General features: G+C 59.8%; 1 protein-coding gene across 2 annotated transcripts in view; it reads right to left on the minus strand.

Moving 5' to 3' along the window:
- Positions 1 to 17,607, minus strand: part of DSCAML1 (DS cell adhesion molecule like 1) — a 102,274-nt gene that overhangs the window by 55,682 nt on the left and 28,985 nt on the right. The window lies entirely within an intron of this gene.

A 17,607-nucleotide genomic window follows, 5' to 3' on the forward strand; every position in this document is an offset into this window, starting at 1 on the left:
CTATATCACCAGCTACTTCAGACGGAAAAATCTACCTGCAGAATCCTGCTGTTTAAGGGACGGATTAATTGCTGCTGATTCACACATCGGCTGCTCAAGCCGCCCCGGCCAGCGGCTGCTGCTCCTGCCCCGGCCGGCTGGGACCGCTGCGAGGGATGCGGAGACGGAGAAGGCAAATGTCACAAATAGCTTTCAGAGGAAGCGCTGGACCGGCTGTAACAGCTTCTTCCCAAGGCTTCTGCACAGAAGCAATCCCAGAGGAAATACTTCTTCACCAAAAAGAAGCTTTTGTGGAAATTTCTCATTTCGGTCACGAACTGAATTCACTTTTGTCTTCATTTGAGAGTTCCCTTTCTTCCCAGCTCTCCTCCTTCCTATAGACCATTTGTTTCTCTACTGGAAGAGCAGTAAGATGGAAAGGGAAAAGACACCTTCTAATCTGGGTGAGACAGAACCTGCACAGCACCCCTCTCCAGCTCCCTCCCCTCCCTGAGAGCGGTACCTCAGGCAGAGCCAACGTGAGAGGCAGCGGGCACCCGGCAAGGGAAAGGGCCAATCTTTCTGAAAGAAAAGGAAACTTGGCTCCAACTGAAATCCTACCGTGCCCGACTGAGTTTGTATCCATGCGAACTGGCACCCAGGATTCTAATTGCACAAGGAAAACAAGAGGAGGAGGTTGGCAAAGACGTATGTGCACAAGGTGCCATTAGCACAACTCCGCTCGCTGTGCATTAAATAAGTCTTCCAGGGCATGAGTTAAATGGCAGCACAGAGCAATCAGGGGACAATAAATCCCTGGTTGTAAATTCTGGCCCTAGACCGTGAGATTATAATCATCATTCCTGGCCGGCTGTAACTGGCCCCCGAGCACAGGGACTGGGAGGATGCGGGGCAACGTCTGCTCAGGCCCTCGCCTTCCACCAACCACCCCCCAGCCCCGCTCGGAGACTTCGGCCCGTTTCGTGCCCCACTTCAAGAGCTCCCCGACACCGTCAGGAGCTCCCCGGCCTGGGTCCGTAGCGAAGCGCCAGAGGCCGCCCCCAAGCCAGAGAGCACCCCTCAGTGTCCCACAGCCCCCTGCTCCCACCCCGCACAAAACCCGAGCCCCGGGCACGACCACTCGCCTGAGCCGAGGGGCCAACGCGCCGCCGAAGCGCTCAAGGGAGCGGGGACAAGCGCAGGAGGAATACGAGGCGTCACCCATCCACCTCGTTGCAGTTCAGCTCTGCCTGCTCGAGCTGTTATTTCCTGCAAATATATTGCACTGTGGGATGCCTGCGATATTTTATAAAGTTAATAACTTTTTTTTAATTGGATGAGTTTATAGAATCGTGTGAGCAATTAACAATAATTACGTTTAAGACACTTAAATTCCAGGATGCACCACAAACATTGGAATATTAAGCTATAAAAACCCTCGATTGTACATTCAAATTACATTAAGGGTCTGTTGGAAGGAATACGCTCTTAGTTTCAAGAGCTGCGCTCCGTTCTGTTTATACAATGAGGTTACATCACACATTAAGACACGGCAGCGGCAGCCCCAGCCCTGTTCACCACCTGGGCACTGCACGGACACCCGGCCATGGCTCATCTGGCCCAGTGGCCCCGAGGGAGGTCGCCCGGCCTCTCCGGGCACCTGTGCGAGGGCAGGAACCAGGGGAGGCATCGCACGGGTTCCACTGTGGTCACGGCCGCCGCAGCACCGGTGCCGTGCCCGGGAAGGGAGTCAGGCCAGTGCTTATTTCACTTTAATCACCAGGTGCCAAGGTAAATTATTGATGTAGGTTCTCAGTGACAGGTAAGGCATTTTATCACTGCAGCTTTAATAATGCAAGAGTCATGATCCTTCACGCTCAAATGTCAAGTAATTCTCAGGTTCCCCTCGCCACATGGAGAACGCTTTCCCCGTCCTACCCTTCCTTGTCGGTGCCACCAGCACCCACCTGCTCCAGGGCAGATGGCACCGGCAGCGCCGTGGGGCAGCACCCCGAAGCACGGCCACGCCGCCTCCCTGTGGGACCTGTCCGGCCCCCAGGCCCGGAGCCCAGCAAGGGTTAGAGCAGCAGCGTGACCGGAGGGAAAAGCAGGGATAGCCAGAGCGTGACAGTACGTTCAGGAATTACCCCAAACGCCTCCCCCACACACATCTCCCGGTGCGCTGCTGCCTGTCTGCTTGGCAGCGTCGTGCCAAAACACCCTCCACCAGACCACAGCTACCAAATATTTCCTTCTGTGCTCCGCTTCCCCGTGGGGAAACCCAAGCGGACGTTTCCATCACCGCTGAAAGCCCGCGTGACGCCAACACCATCATTGCCCCGTGTTGGGCGAGTTTCCCCACCAGGCCCCGTTTCAGAAGTGACTGCAGAAGGCAAATCCCCTCCGCGGCAGCATCGTGCCCACAGCTCTGCCCCTGCCCCAGCCCCAGCCCCGGCCCCCCCGCGCCGGGCAGACGCGCGGCCAGAGAGCGTGCAGGCCGCGAGCGGACGCGCATCGCCAGGCCAAGGGCAGACCCTCCCGCAGACCCCCGGTGCCCACGGGGGGGCTGCCCCTCACCCCTCGGGCACCACACTGGAAACACACTGCTTATGGACCCATTTCACGCGTCCCAGTCACAGAAAAGAAACGCTTTTGGAGCACGAAGGCTTCAGGCTGAGGAACAATAGCGGGCTAATGTCTCCATTTTGAGCCGTGCACGCGCAGCTGGCATGTGCCTCCGGCAGGGAAAGGGCCTCTCCCGAGCCGGCACGGGCTGCACGGGGGGGGCTCCGGGGAAGTGGCCATACTCGTGCAGGATAACGGCAAGATCTGAAGATCCCCAGGACCCCGAGGGGGCCAGCGTTATTTGGCAGGAGGCACACGGCCCAGGGCGGGCAGCCGGCGCCCGGGGCTGGCCGAGCGGAGGTGCCAGTGGCCTGTCCTGCCTCCGCACCCTCGCGGTTTGCTCCAGCCTTTGCACTCCGGCAGCACGGCCTGACGTTTATAGGGGGAAGTTTTATTCCTGCTGTAAATAACCTCTAATAGTGTAGGTCATTACACTAATTACAGAAGATAATTAATTTTCTGATTCTTGTTAGACCGCTGCATATTCCAAGAAGAGCGCAGTTCATTATTTTCCCATGCAATTATGACCTCCCTTCTCCTTCTCCTGCCAGCCCCGCCTTCAGGATTTTAACACTTTGTCAAGTTGTTTATCATGCAGCCACCGAGCTGTTGCGAAGCCGAGGCGGCGCAGGGGCTCCTCTCTTCCTCCCACCCCGTTCACAGAGCCCGCGAGCGCCCTGCGCTGCAGAAGCCACCTCTCCACCTTGCACAGGCTCTGGCGGCCGCTCGCTGGCCACGGCGCGCTCGGTCTCCGGCAGGACCACACACCCTTCCCTGCGAGGGGGACACGCCGAGTCCCCGCTGCATGGGCACCTGCAGCACCCTCTGGGGCTACAACTCCTCTCCCAGAGCCACGTGAGCTTTTCCAGGGGCTGAGAAGGGCACAGCCCCATCGACAGCAGCAAAGCTCTCTGCTCAGCCGCTCAGAAAACGTCCCCTCCAAGAGTCTGACCTGCTGGTGACTATTAATGTGCAGCAGATTGATGGTGGTTCTCTCGACGCAGCACTCGTTACCCAACCCAGCCTGCGAGCAAGAACATCTGCAGGATCTTATCCCGCCACAGGGCTGAACGTACAGGCATCTACCACCTCTCACGCGCAGATGGCAGAATAAAGACAACCTGGCACCCGGCAGCTCTCACAACTGCATTGTCCTCGCCCTGTCCAGGGCCATAAACCACGGCAGTAAAACACTGTGCACCGCGAGAGCTGCGGCACGGCGCTCGCCCCGGGAGCCGTGGCCCCACAGCTCAGCAGGACACACCGGGGGCACGCGGGTGAGAGAGATGCAGAGGGAAGAGCAGCCTCAGAGCTCTGCTGGGCAGCTCTGAAGCACCAAGCCACAGCACCGGCACAGCTGAGCAGCTCCCAGCCATCAGGCAGCTCCCGAGCCATCTTTGCCTGTTGCGGGAAGGTGAAGAGTTGACCTTTTCTCCTTGGCCAAACGCCTACAGAGCGATGGCTTTGGCTGGCAAAGCGTGCCAGATCCTGCCTGCTCAGGCATGGAGACTGCCTGGCTCTCCAGCTGTGCTGTAACTCTGGGTATCAGATGGGTTTCGGTGACGATCAAGTGGAATAATGAACAGGTATCCCTTGACCAGATAAGTGGAATGTGACAAGCCCAGCTGCAACGAGCAGGGGCAGACGGATGGGGGCTATGGCAGCAGTAAGGGCCTTTTCCCACCCCACAAGCCAACGCCCGGTGCTGGGTGCCCACAGCACCCTTCCACTTGTCGCCGACAGAGTCACCATCAACACCCCACGGTTGGCGTGACCAGCTCACCCCAGCGCCCAGCCAGGGAAGTGCCCATAAAACCAGCAGAAGAGGGAGGCTACTTTAGCCCGGCATGCGGGCAACCTGTGGAACTCGCTGCAGCAGGACACTCGTGGGGGCCAAAGGAGGGGCCCCACGCCAGAGGGGCCTGGGCCCGGCAGCTGATAACGCACACACCTGCTGTTACAGCAGAGAGAATGAATTTTTAAAAGGCATAAACCCCTGATGCTTCAAGGCATCAGCTGAGCGCTAAGGAGGATTAGGAGGAAATATCTCCTGTGGAAAGCTTATTCCACATGAATTCCACTGAAGGGATCCTTTCATCTCCCCCTGGAGCATCTATTCCCCCAGCCTGATGTGCCTTGGCACTTGCTGAGCTCCTGTAATATATTTGCAGGCGGCAATCAGCCCGCAAAGGTTGACAGCTGTCTCCGTTCGCTGCCGCCTCCTGACTGACGGCGATCTGACAGGCGGTGGGATGGCGGGACAGCGGGACACCAGGATGGCTCTCCATCCCTGGCAGGACAGCGGGACAGCCCTCCATCCCCAGGACACACAGCCACAGCGCCCGGCTTCAGGCAGGCGAGACAGGAACGCGCTTTGCTCCCGGTCTGGGCGGCACAAAGGGGCTGTGAGCAGCGCAGTCGGCATTTGCAGTTCAACGTGCAGCTGCCAACGCAGCCCCAGGACCTGGGGCTCCCACAGGGAGGGCTCCCCCTCTCCCCACGACCCACTTAGAAAGCGTGGCTGTAGAGCATGCCCTGGTTTGGAGCTGGCAACGGCCCCGGGGAGTAACAGCCCATCACAGGCATCCCCCCACGGCCTCTTCTGCCCAGCACCTCTCGGAGCACAACCCCGCACCGCTGCTCCCACAGGAAAGCACCAGCCCGCACCTCAGCCAGTGGAAGGGAAAGGGTTAAAAGGACTGTCATCTCCCCTCTCCTTTGCCTCGGAAAGGAGAGGCACCGAGTGCATTAAAAACTGGGTTAAAAATGGCTCTGCTCTACCTATCTTATCTTCTTTGTACTAAAAGCCCTCAAAGAGCGGCAGGTTTTCACGCAGAATTTTCCCGTCTAATCCCCTTTTGTTAGCTCTGATACTGGCATTGCAATACAAACCTCGTCCAGGCGATTTAGGAGGGATTACACGCCCTCAATCCTACAGCATGTGGGAGAAAAAATGTTTCCTCAAATCAAATTTTACACAAACCGGTATTTGAAAATAATCAAAGCGCAAATCCCCGCCGCGGGGATTTCTGGAGGGAGGAGAGCGGGGGGCGGGAAGCGGCAGGAGCCAGCGCACCCAGCCCAGCGCCGCCACGGCCCCCTCAAGCCCTCCTCAGCCCTTCCCGTGCCACGGTGGCTGCGAGCTGCAACGGGGCACGGAAGGCCAGGGCCGCCCAAGCCAGTCGATAACTCCGTCTCTCACATGGCCAAACGCGCTCTCCGGGGCTCTGCACGCGCGCGCTTGGCTCGGCTTTCCTGATGAAATATTGCTGGTGCCGCTCCTGTAATATATATGTCACAGATGCAACCTCATTTTATTGATCTCTCCTAGCTGCCGGGATATCCATAGTGGAATTAATACGTCTGTATCGCCGCAAAAAAAAAAGGTAAAGCCCATCTGACAGTTTCAATTAAGGAAGCGTGAAAAGCGATTTGCGTAAGAGACTGGGGCTGCGCGGGGGAGAGGAGGGCAGCCCGCAGGCAGCGCGCCTGTACACTCGCATCTGGGTAAGTGAAGTGATTTCCTACAGGAAGTGATGGAGGCCAGAGCGAAGCCGGGGCCTTGCCGTCGCCAGCTGCCGAGCCCCCCAGCCTGCCTCACGCTGGCCACCGGGGCGAGCGCCCGGCCCAGCGCCCACCCGCTGAGACGCGGCCAGAGCGGGACGTGCTGGACCCGGGACCGGCTGCGGCAATCGCCAAGAAAGTTGTATCCAAACTAAGCGCCAGCGGACGGGGGAAACACATTTCCCTGCAGAGCTCCCCGGGGTCCCAGCGGGAATTTGCAGGGACACAACCAAACTCCTTCCCTCTGCCGCACGGGAGTCCTCCAACAGCCAGAGCATCGCCCGCGTGCGGCCCGGGAAGAGCCCGATGCAGCGCCGGGGGATGCCCGGGCAGGCACGGCTCACCCTCCCCAGGGACCTGTGTCACACGAAGGGGCAGTGGGATGTCCCAAGAGCGTGGCACCTGTCAAGCAAAATTCTGACCATGTCCATCCGCTCCCGCCAGGCCCGCAGAGAGCTGTGAAATATTGATGCTCTGTGCCACTCGCAGGAGAAGGTCTCCTCCGGGCTTCCCCTCCGCTCCCCACCACTTTGGAGCAGAATGAGGGAGGGAGGGAGCTCTGCTGCCTCTGTGTCCTTCATGTCCCACACGTGTCTTGGCCCGGAGACTCCCCAGCGCCCAGCACCAGCCGTGCCACGGAGGCTCAGCAGCCATTCGGGGCTCACCCAGCCAGCCAGCTCCACGCCTGCCCCTGCCCAGCACCAAGGGAGCAACGGGGCATTTGGGGCGTCCCTGCCACGCACAGTCCCGGCCAAACTCAGATCCCCGGTGCCTACGGACGTGGAGACACCACAGCATCTCATTTCTCTCCCCTTCTCCCTGATCTGGGGCAACACTCTTAACTCCAGCAGAAAATTAAAAATCATGTGTCCAGATAAATCAATTAAGATCTTGTTTGTAACACCTACAGATAAATCCCACCCAGTCGAGGGTCTGGCCAGCTGTCTGAACATTTGGCTTATTCTCAGCAGGACGCACAACAACAAGCGAGTGCTTAAAAGCACTCATCTACCAGAGAAGTAAAGCCCCTTCCTAATCCACTCCAGCACTGAGCATGGGGCTGCCGGGTGGGCTGCAAAGCTGCTCGCCCCCAGAAGCGGGGAGGACAGCCCGCTGCCTGCCCCGGGAAGAGGAGGAGGAGGAGGAGCAGCGGCAGGAGCACCTCTGAAACCTGGGCTTCCTCCCAGCTGCCCTGAGCACCCTTTGCCTCCAGCCACCTCCTGCCAGACAGCACATCCCCATCTCTGCAGGCCGGACGCTGCCCTGCGCATCACAAAGTGCTGAATTGCTCGGTCCCAGGTGCCCCGGGGTGGGAAAACCGACCCCGCTCAGCCCGGGAGCCGCAGGCTGCCAGCACGAGCCACCCTCTTCATCACCGCTGGCTCATGACGAGAAACACAGATGCAGGTGAATGGGAAATAAAAACCCCGGTGGAGCTTGCTGGCTCTCTTCAGGCACACCAAATAAAGTTCCCCCCCGTTTCCCTGGAGTCTGCGCCCCGTCAGCAGGCGGCCCCGTTACCAGCAGTCCCCGTCCCGCACACTCGCTCCCCATCACCCTGAGTTCGCCGCACACCCGAGCCTCTGCTCACCCGCACCTGGGGCTTCTGGCTCCACCAGCAGCACATCACCAGCCCCAATCACACGATATCTTCTTCTTGGGGGTAATTACTTGTAATTGTTGTATTACTTGTATTCCGGTCACCCTCAGAGGCCCTACCCAGGACCAGGAGCCAACGACACGGGGCATGCCAGAGATCCCGGCACAGCCGCTGCCCTGCCCCAGGCAGAGTGTGAGACGGGGAGCCGCGCAGAACCCCACCTGCACCAGACACCCTCGTGGACACACACGCCTTTCTGCGGGGTTTGGGAGCTGTAAACTTGGGTTCCCACCAGCACTGCCACAGAAGACCACAGAGCCCACGGCACAAGAAGGGCACGCAGCTCATTCCCGCAGGCCATCTCCCTCATTAACACTGTTGGGTTGCAATAAAGCAGGACAAAAAGCCCCGGAATTAAACGGTGCCAGGCACAGCCTCTGGCCCATGCAGCCAGGAGCAGGGGTGCCTGCTGCCCGCAGCTGGCTCCGCTCAGGGGCACGGCGACAGCCGGGGGCTCGCACACACCAGCTGGCGGAGGCAGCCTCCGAGCCTCAACTTCAACACAACCCGTGGGCTCGCAAGCTCCAGCGCCACTCCCTCCCCTCCTTCCTTAAACCCCACAATGAAAAAACAGCTTTATGGTTTTGATGTTTCCAAAGAGCAAAGCCAATAGCCCCTGCAGCCCACAGCCATGCCTGTGCCCGCGCACATCTCCCCAGGGAGCCCCAGCCGCTCCAGTCCCCTGGGGTGCTCATCGCTCCCCACGAAGGCACAAGGTGCAGCAGCTCATCATGCTGCCGAGGGCCACAACAGAGCAACCTGGGGCCACCTCTGCCAGCCCTTGACACACACACAGACACGTGTGCAGGACTCACTGCCCCGGGGTGCCGTCTCTGTGCCCAGCAGGAGAGCAGGGCAGGCTCTGGGGCGGCAGCCCTGGTTTTAGCCCCAGTAGCCTGGCCTTTGGCCCTGGTACCCCCTCCTTCCCCAGCTGCATCCCATCAGGAGGAGCCAGGCCCCAGCCAAGTGCCCGTGATAGCTGCCCTCCGCACCCGGGCTTTGCTCGGCTCCCACAGCCAGGGCCCACTTGGGCTTTTGCTAGCTCTAGACGCAAACCGTGCCAAAAACCACTTGCAAACAGCCCAGCCAAAACGGCCCCAGAGCTCTGGAAGGCAGCTCCTGTCCGCGGGGAAGCATCGCTGCCGGTTTCACAGCACTGCAAGGTACACCGACAAGAATTGATTTACTTAGTTGCAACAGTTTAATCTTCTCCTTCCCTCGCAGCAGGGCTGACTTCCCTCCAGTCCCCCATGTGAATATTTCTGTGTTGGACTCAAGAAAGAAAAAAAAAAGAGGGGGGGGAGGAGAGTAAAAGACAAGCACAAAAAACCCACGGCAAAACAAAATAAAAAACCCCCACAACAAACTATATACCTTCTGGCAAAACCCAGAGCACCACTTACACAACATCTTTACTCGCTCCATTATTTATAGCGTAACTGAAACATTTATTCCCAGACGGAACCACCCAGAGCACCGCTGTGCCGCTGAGCCGGAGCAAGCGCTGCTGTGAAACCCCAGCAGTGACCTGTGCCCTGCCACTCGGCCCCACACACCACGGTGGCCGTGGCTCCCTGGGGGCTGCCCCGAGGTGGGGCTGACCCAGTCTGGAGGCACAACCCGGCACCAGGTGCCGCCAAGCCAAGGCAAGCCTTGGCCGCCCCACATCACCGTGCCTGGGACACCAGCTCAGACCCACGGGAGGCGGAGGGGAATATTCCCGCAGCCAAACCGGACCTGGCTTTGTAGCACGGAGATGACAAACTAACACCACGACTGTAGGAGTGTATGCCCTCCAGGAAGAGGTAACTCCACAATGAATCGATAAACAGGGCAGCGAGATTGCTATTAATTATGCTTGCTGAGAACTCTACCCTGCCCCGGCACTGCCTCTTTCTTCAATCAAGAAGAACAACAGCTGCATAGAACAAGCCTCATCCCGGCCCTGGGATGAAATTACAGCTGCAACACAGAAGGGATCAGATTCCAGGAGTTCACGTCCAAAACCAGCTGATCCCAGATGCTCAGCACCGTATGGCCACGACCCGGGGTTGGCTCACAGGGACAGAGGTCCCCGAGACCTTTCCCCCTTGACAGCCCGACCCTTCCCAAAGACAGTGAGCATGCTGGTGCAGGCGGTGCCACTGCCACGCCACCCCGGGCTCGGTTTTGCCAGACACAAAGCCCAGTGACGCCCGAACCCGCTCAGCAGGCCGAGCTCTGCCCCAAAAGCCTCACAGCGAGGGCTGCAGCTGCACGGGGGCCACTATTCCCCAGCCCCTCTCCCAGCGACTTTTACGGGTCTATAAACAACCTCTGAGTGCCCGGGCAGAGCAGCCAGAGGCTCTCGGCAAAGTCCGGCGGTGCTGGCACGGCCCCGTCCATAGAAACAGCTGGTTGCACCCCCCTGCCCCACAAACGCTTCACGGCAGCGGATCTCACGGCAGGACGGAGTAATGACTGACGGGCTGCGCACGGGCTGAAGCCCGACCGCCTCAAAGCCACGAAAGGCTAATCAATAGCAGCTCATCAATAGACCGATCAATCATCTCCACTAGTAAATACATTTCAAGGAGGCCCGAATCCCATTACACTTATCTTTAGCCAAAACCCAGCGCTGGGTCCCCGAACGCGCAGCCGGATTAAGGACAGTGTAATCTGCTATGCGGAGCACACAGCACACAAGCCTCGTGCCAAAGCTCGCAGCTGGGGCCGCCCTGCCTGCGAGGAGGGAGAGTTAAAAATGAAATTAAATTAATACCGGCCAGGAGCCAGCTCGGTGCGGGCTCGGGGACAAGGCTTTGCGAGGGACGTGTGGAATGATGCACCTGCAAGACGGCAGCTCTCTGCCCGCAGGATGCGGGGCTCGGCCATGGTGCTGGGCGGGGGCAGAGCCGTGTGCCCGCGGGAGGGTCCCTGCTCCGCTCCGCGACCGGGGCAGAGGCATCCTGGTGCCCGGGAGCGGCGCGGGCAGCACCCTCCTCCCTGCCGGGGGCGGCCGTGGGCAGCATCCCAGGTCCAGCAGGACACGCCATGCTGGAGGTCTCCCCTCCTTTAATAGGATCTGTCGTCTGGCAATCTAATTTGATTGGGGAAAACTAATGAAACCAGGCCCCGGTCTGCAGCATGGATTAGCCCAATCAGCCCAGAGTGGCTACTTTATTGTTCAGCTCCCCGGCACCAGCTGTGCGTGTGTGCAATCAGCCCCCAACAGCCATTAGGCTGCATCCGCCCCAGCTGCCCCCCATCTGCGAAGCCCCCCCGCCGCCCGGCGCTCTGGGGGCCCGGGGCTCCGCAGGCCTTGACACCCACACGGACACCAGGCTCAAGGGCAAACAGAAAGATCACGGCAGCAAGGAAGCAGCCCACGCTGACACACGTTTTCATCAGCTTCAGGGGATGCCTCTGGGTTAAAACCAAATCCCGTTCCTTAGGAGAACGACGTGCCTAGCGCGGACCGTCTGCATCGCTAAGGCCCACCGGTATTACCGGGGCAGCTTTTCCCACAACACTCGTTTGTCTCCCTCAGAACCCGTGTTTGGTTGCCGGGCCCCGGCGGGACGGCGCAGCCCAGGGCTCCCGCTCGGGGCAGCCCCTCAGGCAGCAGCCCCCAGCCCCGGGCAGGCCGGACCAGAGCCAAAGCCCAGGGGAAGCCTCACAGCTCTTCAAGGCGGGCAATGGGTTCTTCCTTTTCCTAATCCCCACAAACCCTTTTCCTCTCACTAAAACACACACAGCCCCGCTTCTCCCGCTCGACAGAAAACACCCCGAGTCACCTGTGGGTGCTGGCGTGGCACCAGTGCGCGGCCCCGGCACAGGCACCACTTCCCCGGGCTTTTCCTCCGAGGGTGACGGTAACGCCGTGACCCTCCCAAGCAGCCTGGGACAAGCATGTGGGGCCGCGGCACCGGGGCACGGCTCCTGCCTGGGGACAGAGCAGTCTTTGGCAGCGTTGCAGGGAGGGTTGGGGATGGAAGAGGAGCGGAGAGTGGAAGAAAAGTGTGGAAAACACCCAGACTGTGAAAGCCTGAGTGAGGCCGTGCTGAGCCTGGGTGTTGGGCTGAGCCTGCTCTCCCCACGGAGGCGACCTCCCCGGCGGGTACTGTGCGGGCCCTCGCTCAGCCTGGCAGGCAGGGAGGCAGAAAGGAGCCGAACAGGATGGGTAAATACCTGTATCAACAGGGATTATCTCCTTCTGCCTGCAAATATTTGCTCACCAGAGCAGATACGGCAGACGCGAGTCAGACGTTCAGCCTTACACATGCAATCACACGCGCTCTGGCGGCTTCAGAAATCGTGCGGTGACCAAAGGTTGTGGGATCTGTTTACGGCTTCATCGGGCGGGCTCTGCAGTCAAGCAGGTGCTGCACGCCCGGGTCAGGACCACAAGTCCAAGTTTCCAGACGCGGGTGGAGCGGTGGGGAGCGATGCCGGACACGCCGCTGGCTCCGCGGGAGCTGCCCCAGGGCAGGGCAGGGCGTTGCAGTACCCGTGACACTGCCCTGGCACTGCCACCTCCAGCGCTGCCCGAGACCTGGCAGTGTCAGCACCTGGGGCTGGGCGAGACCCTCGCCAAGGGCCAGACATGCTGGCAGGGCTCAGAGAGGTTCCTCAGCCTCTCCCCAGCCCCGGGTCAGTCCTCTCCCCACACGTGAGATGAAAACCCAGGACAGCAAAGGGGTGGGAGGGTTTTAGTGACACGGAGGAACCTCCAAGCAAGAAGTGCTGGCAAAGAACTCTGCAGCTTTAGGAATTACAGCCCTGAGCCGCCTGGGACATGTGCGTATTGACTCAGACCCAAGCCTTTAATAAGTCAGCTAACAGCACTGCCTTTACATTCATCCCTGCTACAAGCTGAACATGCCCAGGACGAGTTCAGGTTCCAGCTACAGCACTCACTGGGCTCAACTGAGTGATTACCCAGCCTTGTCACTACAGCTCGCCTCCTTTCCCCTTTCTTCCCTTTTTCTGTTCTTCCTCAGTGCCAGGTCAAAGCAGCTCTTCCCTCTCCCTGTTTTGTTTTGCGCTTTGCAGATCACAGGCGGACCTCGGGTCCCTCCTTCGCTCCAGGCTCACCCGAGCCGACAAGCCTCCTGCCCTCTCCTTTTGTAGCTGCTGTGGAGCAGGGCACTGCAGCCCCGCTTTTTTCACGTCATTTTAAAGGATTCACCGAAACGTCTTTGACAGGAGCAGGCGGCTCTGGAAAGCTCTCCCGAAATTCAAACGCCACCCGCTCGCACCTGCGCTCCCAGGCCCTTTGCACCGACCGCAGCCAGCGCAGCTCAGCAGGTTCACGTCAGGGTTGCACCGCACAGACGTCTGTCAGGGGAGAAGCGGTGGCAAAGGGCAGGAGGATACTTAGCGCGGACATTAAGAGGGGCTGGAGGACATGGATATTATTGACAGGCGGTCAGCTAGGCTAAGAGGGCTCCACCAGCCCGGGTAAAGCCAGGGTCTGCGCACGCCGGCCCCTTCCGCGGCGTGGCGGCCGGCACGGGGATGCGAGACACCGGCTGCACCGGCCAGGGCCCGCGGGCTGCTGGGCAGGAGGGGGGCGGCCAAGCAAGGCCGGAGGAGGGGGAGGCGGGCGGCGAGAGCCCTGACCCGTGAAGGAGCAGCCCCGGGAAGGGCCCGCGGCCGCCCACATGCTCGCTGTCAGCTCTGTGCAGGCCAGCGCCCTGACGCCTGTGCCTCCCCCCGCGCTTTGCCAGCCTGCCCGCGGGTGACAGCCCGGCCAGGCGCAGGAGAGCAGCTCCCAGCACCCAGCGGGACGTGGCACCCCGCTCCTGCCCCGCCACAGGCACCCACAGCACCACAGGCCCCGGCCACCCCAGCCTCGGGTGACGGCTTCAGCGCCAAAGCATGGCCTCGCGATCCTATGGCCGTGCTGAAATACAGTGGTGGGAAGTCCCTGACTGTTCCCTGTGTAGCATTTTATCTTAATAACTTTTTATCTTGGATGACAAAGCTGTGTAATGTGGTTTAAAAGCCACGGCTACGCTGCTGCCGTAACGGGGGAAAGGAAAGAAAGCTCTTTTCTCCCGTCTAATACATTTGCTAAGGTCACAACTTTAAAACCTCTCGCTGTATCTCGCTTGCCGAGCTGGGAGGCGGCTTTGTAGAGCAGCTCCAAGAGACCTGCAGGGAGCTCCAACCCTGCTCCTCCCTCCCGTTCAGGGTTCCCGCAATAAAGACTCCAGCTCGCGCTTCTCCTTTGCAGCTTTTACTGGGGAAGGTCTTTGTCTGCCCCCGCTTCGTGCAGCAAGTGCCAGGGGCTTTGAAGGGGCAACTGCAGGGCTCTGCTGTGTGCCAGGGCTGGCAGGAGGCTGAGCCCCGCCGAGCAACCTGCCTGGCTCGGAGGAGCAGAAGAGGGATGGGCAAGGGACGGGGGCACTGAATTGCCCGCAGAAGTCCAGCCCCTGCCAGCCCGAGTCCTGCAGCGCCCCAACTTCTGCTGCGGTAAGCACTGCGGCGATATTGCACAGTACGTTATCATTAGGGAGACAGCTATTCTGGTCTAATTGCCAGCGTTTCACAGAAAACATGGCAGCCTCTGCCTGCTCGGAACAGAACTGACCCTCTGTAATCACCGCAAAGACAAAGGATGCCCGTAAGAAGGAATAAAAATAGATGTTAAAAAAGAGAGGGGAACGGAAGCACAGCCGGGCTGGCTTGGGGAGGGAGGAGACACTGACCCACGAAGGGGGCAATGAGGGTTAAGCTCTTCTTGTGAGAGCTAATTTAAGGTCAGGCAAATCCTGCTGACAGAATATTTTTCACCTAAAACATCCAGAGCAGTAGCTTTGCCACGGTGGCCCTGCAGGACTCAGAGGAGCCGCTGGCAGGCCCCTGACGGAGAAAGGGGGAACCCTGCCCCGGAGCGGGGCCACGGCGAGCAGACGAGCCCTGCCCGAGCCGAAGGCGGCCCAGCTGCCTCCACCGAGGTGTCGGCGTGAGCCTACCCCATGCCTGCCACAATCCGGTGGTTCCCCCGGTGGGGACAGGAGACTCCCCCCACCCCAGCCCGTCACTGCCACCTCTGCTTTGCTGTGACAGACAGACAAGCCCCAGCTCACGAGACCATCAATTATTTACAGGCGCTATATCTGAATATTGATGTTAAAAGCAAACTCCCGGCCTGCCCCTCGCCTGCATTTCAGACGAGATCTCCACGCCACGAGGACCCACGTTGCTGCGGAGCCACTGGCACCCACCGTGCTGGGAGAAAGGAGGGACCTCCGCTACCACCACCGCTCCGCTGCCGGCACCAGCTCCGGGGTCAGCAGGAGGAGCCATCCCCCGCCCGCCCCATCGCCTTCCCGCTCCCGAGGGATTCAGCCAGCCCGTGCCCAACGGCCGGTGGAAGGCTCATGGAGCGAAAGGATGCGGTTAAGGAAGACAAAAGGAGCTTGGCTTTCCCTCTCTCTGTGTTACAAGAAAATATTCGTAAATAAACGTTTCCTGCTTCTGTTTATACAACTTTAAAAGACTTTAAATGGAAGGCTGCTCCCCACACTGTATCATTACCCTTCATTATTGCAATTTTCCAGACTTTAGGTGGCTGGAGAGGGAAAACAGAGGATAATGCAGCACTGAAAGCTACAGAAAGGAGAACAGGGAGAGAAGCGAGCCCAACTTCCAACCTCCTGGACAAAGCTTTTCAATAATCTCAGCATCCGATTCCCTCCTCTCGGCACCCCGGCAGGCACCCACTGCTTGCCAGAACCACGCAGAAGCGTGGTGGCTCGCAGTGGCAGTGCCAACGGCGCTCACCTGCGAGCATCGGGCCCAGCCGCAGCACGCACCGAGAGCCGGAGTAGGCCAGGAGGGCTGGGGGGTGCAGAGGCTCCCCGGTCACAGGTGGCATCCCCAGGGGACACCCAGGGCCCACCAGTGTGAGGGCTGCACAGTGCCAGGGCCACCGAGCCCAAGAGGCACCGGCCACCCCAACCCAGTGACACTGGGCTCCAGCACGGCACCTGCGCAGTAACTGGGGTCTGTGCTCACAAACCACCGAGGCGGATGTCGGCACATTTCTGATGTGCTCGTGCGTGCCGCTGGGCAAATTAAGCCATTTCCAACCTTCTGAGCAGCGCAGGGAGCCCCAGAAAGCTGAGGCAGAAACCCGGCGGGCTGAGGCAGGGCAGCTCTCCTCAGGAGCCGGCGCTGGGAGCGGGTTGCCCACTTGTCCCCGTGCCGTGCTCCAGGCGGGCAGCCCCAGCGCAGCGCCTGCACCCGGGGCCTCGGTCACTGCACACAGCACCGAGACAGGGGTCGGCAAGGAAGGGTAAACCAGATAACGAGGCGTCTGGTCACGCTGGTTTATTTAGTAACCGCGGGGGGAGGAAGCCAGCCCTGCTACGCAGCAAACGGCCAGGTTGGGACTCAAAGCTACTCGTTACCCAGATACCAACGCTGATGGGCACCCGACAAACGTCCACCTGCAGGGATGGCTCTTGGTGCTACAAGGAAAGGCTCCAGAAAGAAACCTCATTTGGAGACCATCACTTTGACATCTCAGGCATTTTTTTTATTTTGCATTTCTGTATTATATAGCTGTGTTTATTACACTGATATTTCATCCTGCAGATTCATCTTGGATCATCGTTAAGGTTCCTCCCCAGCTTGCGGAGATGCTCTGCTTATCATAAAAATCTATGTTGAAATTTCAGATTAATTAAAAGCTGTAAATTGCAAAGCCAGATGCGATAACTCACATCTTCACCCTTCCAAGAAAAAAAAAGGAAACCAAGGAGAGCGTTGGGGCCTCTCATTTTACAGCACGGCCTGTCCCCTCAAGATGTCACATTCGGCCTGGAGCCACGTCGCTCCATCCTCGACGCAGCCCAGCCAGCGTCAAGGGACAAGGGACAAGGGACAAGGGAGCGTCACCACCTTTGCGAGAGGACTGGCGTGCACCAGGGAGCTACGCTCAGAAAAACTAGAAGCCATGCTCTGCTCTCCCGGTAACGCTGACTCGCTCCCCCAGCGAGCCCGGTGCCGCCGTCCAGAGCACGCGGCCCCGCTCCCACGCGTGTGCTGCCGCTCCGCGCCCAGCGCGCAGGGAGAGGCGACGCGGCGGAGGGCGCCCTGCGGAGGCAGCCCTGTCTGGGGGCAGCGGAGCCGCCCAGACCCGACCGACCAAGCCCTGCTTTCCGTGAGAGCCGGGGCAACACTGGCAGCAGAGGATCCCACCCTGATGCCCGCACAGCTGCGGCAGCCCGGGCGCCAAACGGGGACGGCCACCATCCCCCCCCGGGGCCGGGGACGCTGCTTTCTGTGCCCAAGGACATTCACGCAGCCGTGACCGCCATCTGCTCGCCGACAGAGCACAAGCCAGCTCGGGCTCCAGTGCAACAGCATCACTGTAAGGCAGGCCCGAGGGTCGCCCACCGCTCCCTGCCCTTCCACAGCCCCACTCCAGATGAGAACTTCCCCGCACCCCACTCACACCCCTTAAGGAGACCCTGGCGAGGAGGAAGAGGGGTTCTTCACTTCTGATTCCCCTCAGTTCCCAGCTCTGCTGCCTGCAGCTCTCCTCCAGGCACAGCTCCTGCTCTGCCTCGTGCTCGCTCCCGCTGCCCTGCTCCCATCACTTCAGAGGGAGGCTAAGAGAAGAGGGGCAGGCAGCAGCATCCCGCATTCTTGAGCTCCTACTTGCCACAGATCTCTTAATGCATTTCTCGGCCAAGGGTTAGGAGATTAAACACTCCGTAGAAGGCGAGCTGACACAAGCTGACAGACCTGAATCTTCTGCACATGCATAAGTGCCAGTCCTC

The sequence above is a fragment of the Athene noctua genome, chromosome 26, assembly GCF_965140245.1.
Source record: "Athene noctua chromosome 26, bAthNoc1.hap1.1, whole genome shotgun sequence".
Lineage (NCBI taxonomy): Eukaryota > Metazoa > Chordata > Aves > Strigiformes > Strigidae > Athene > Athene noctua.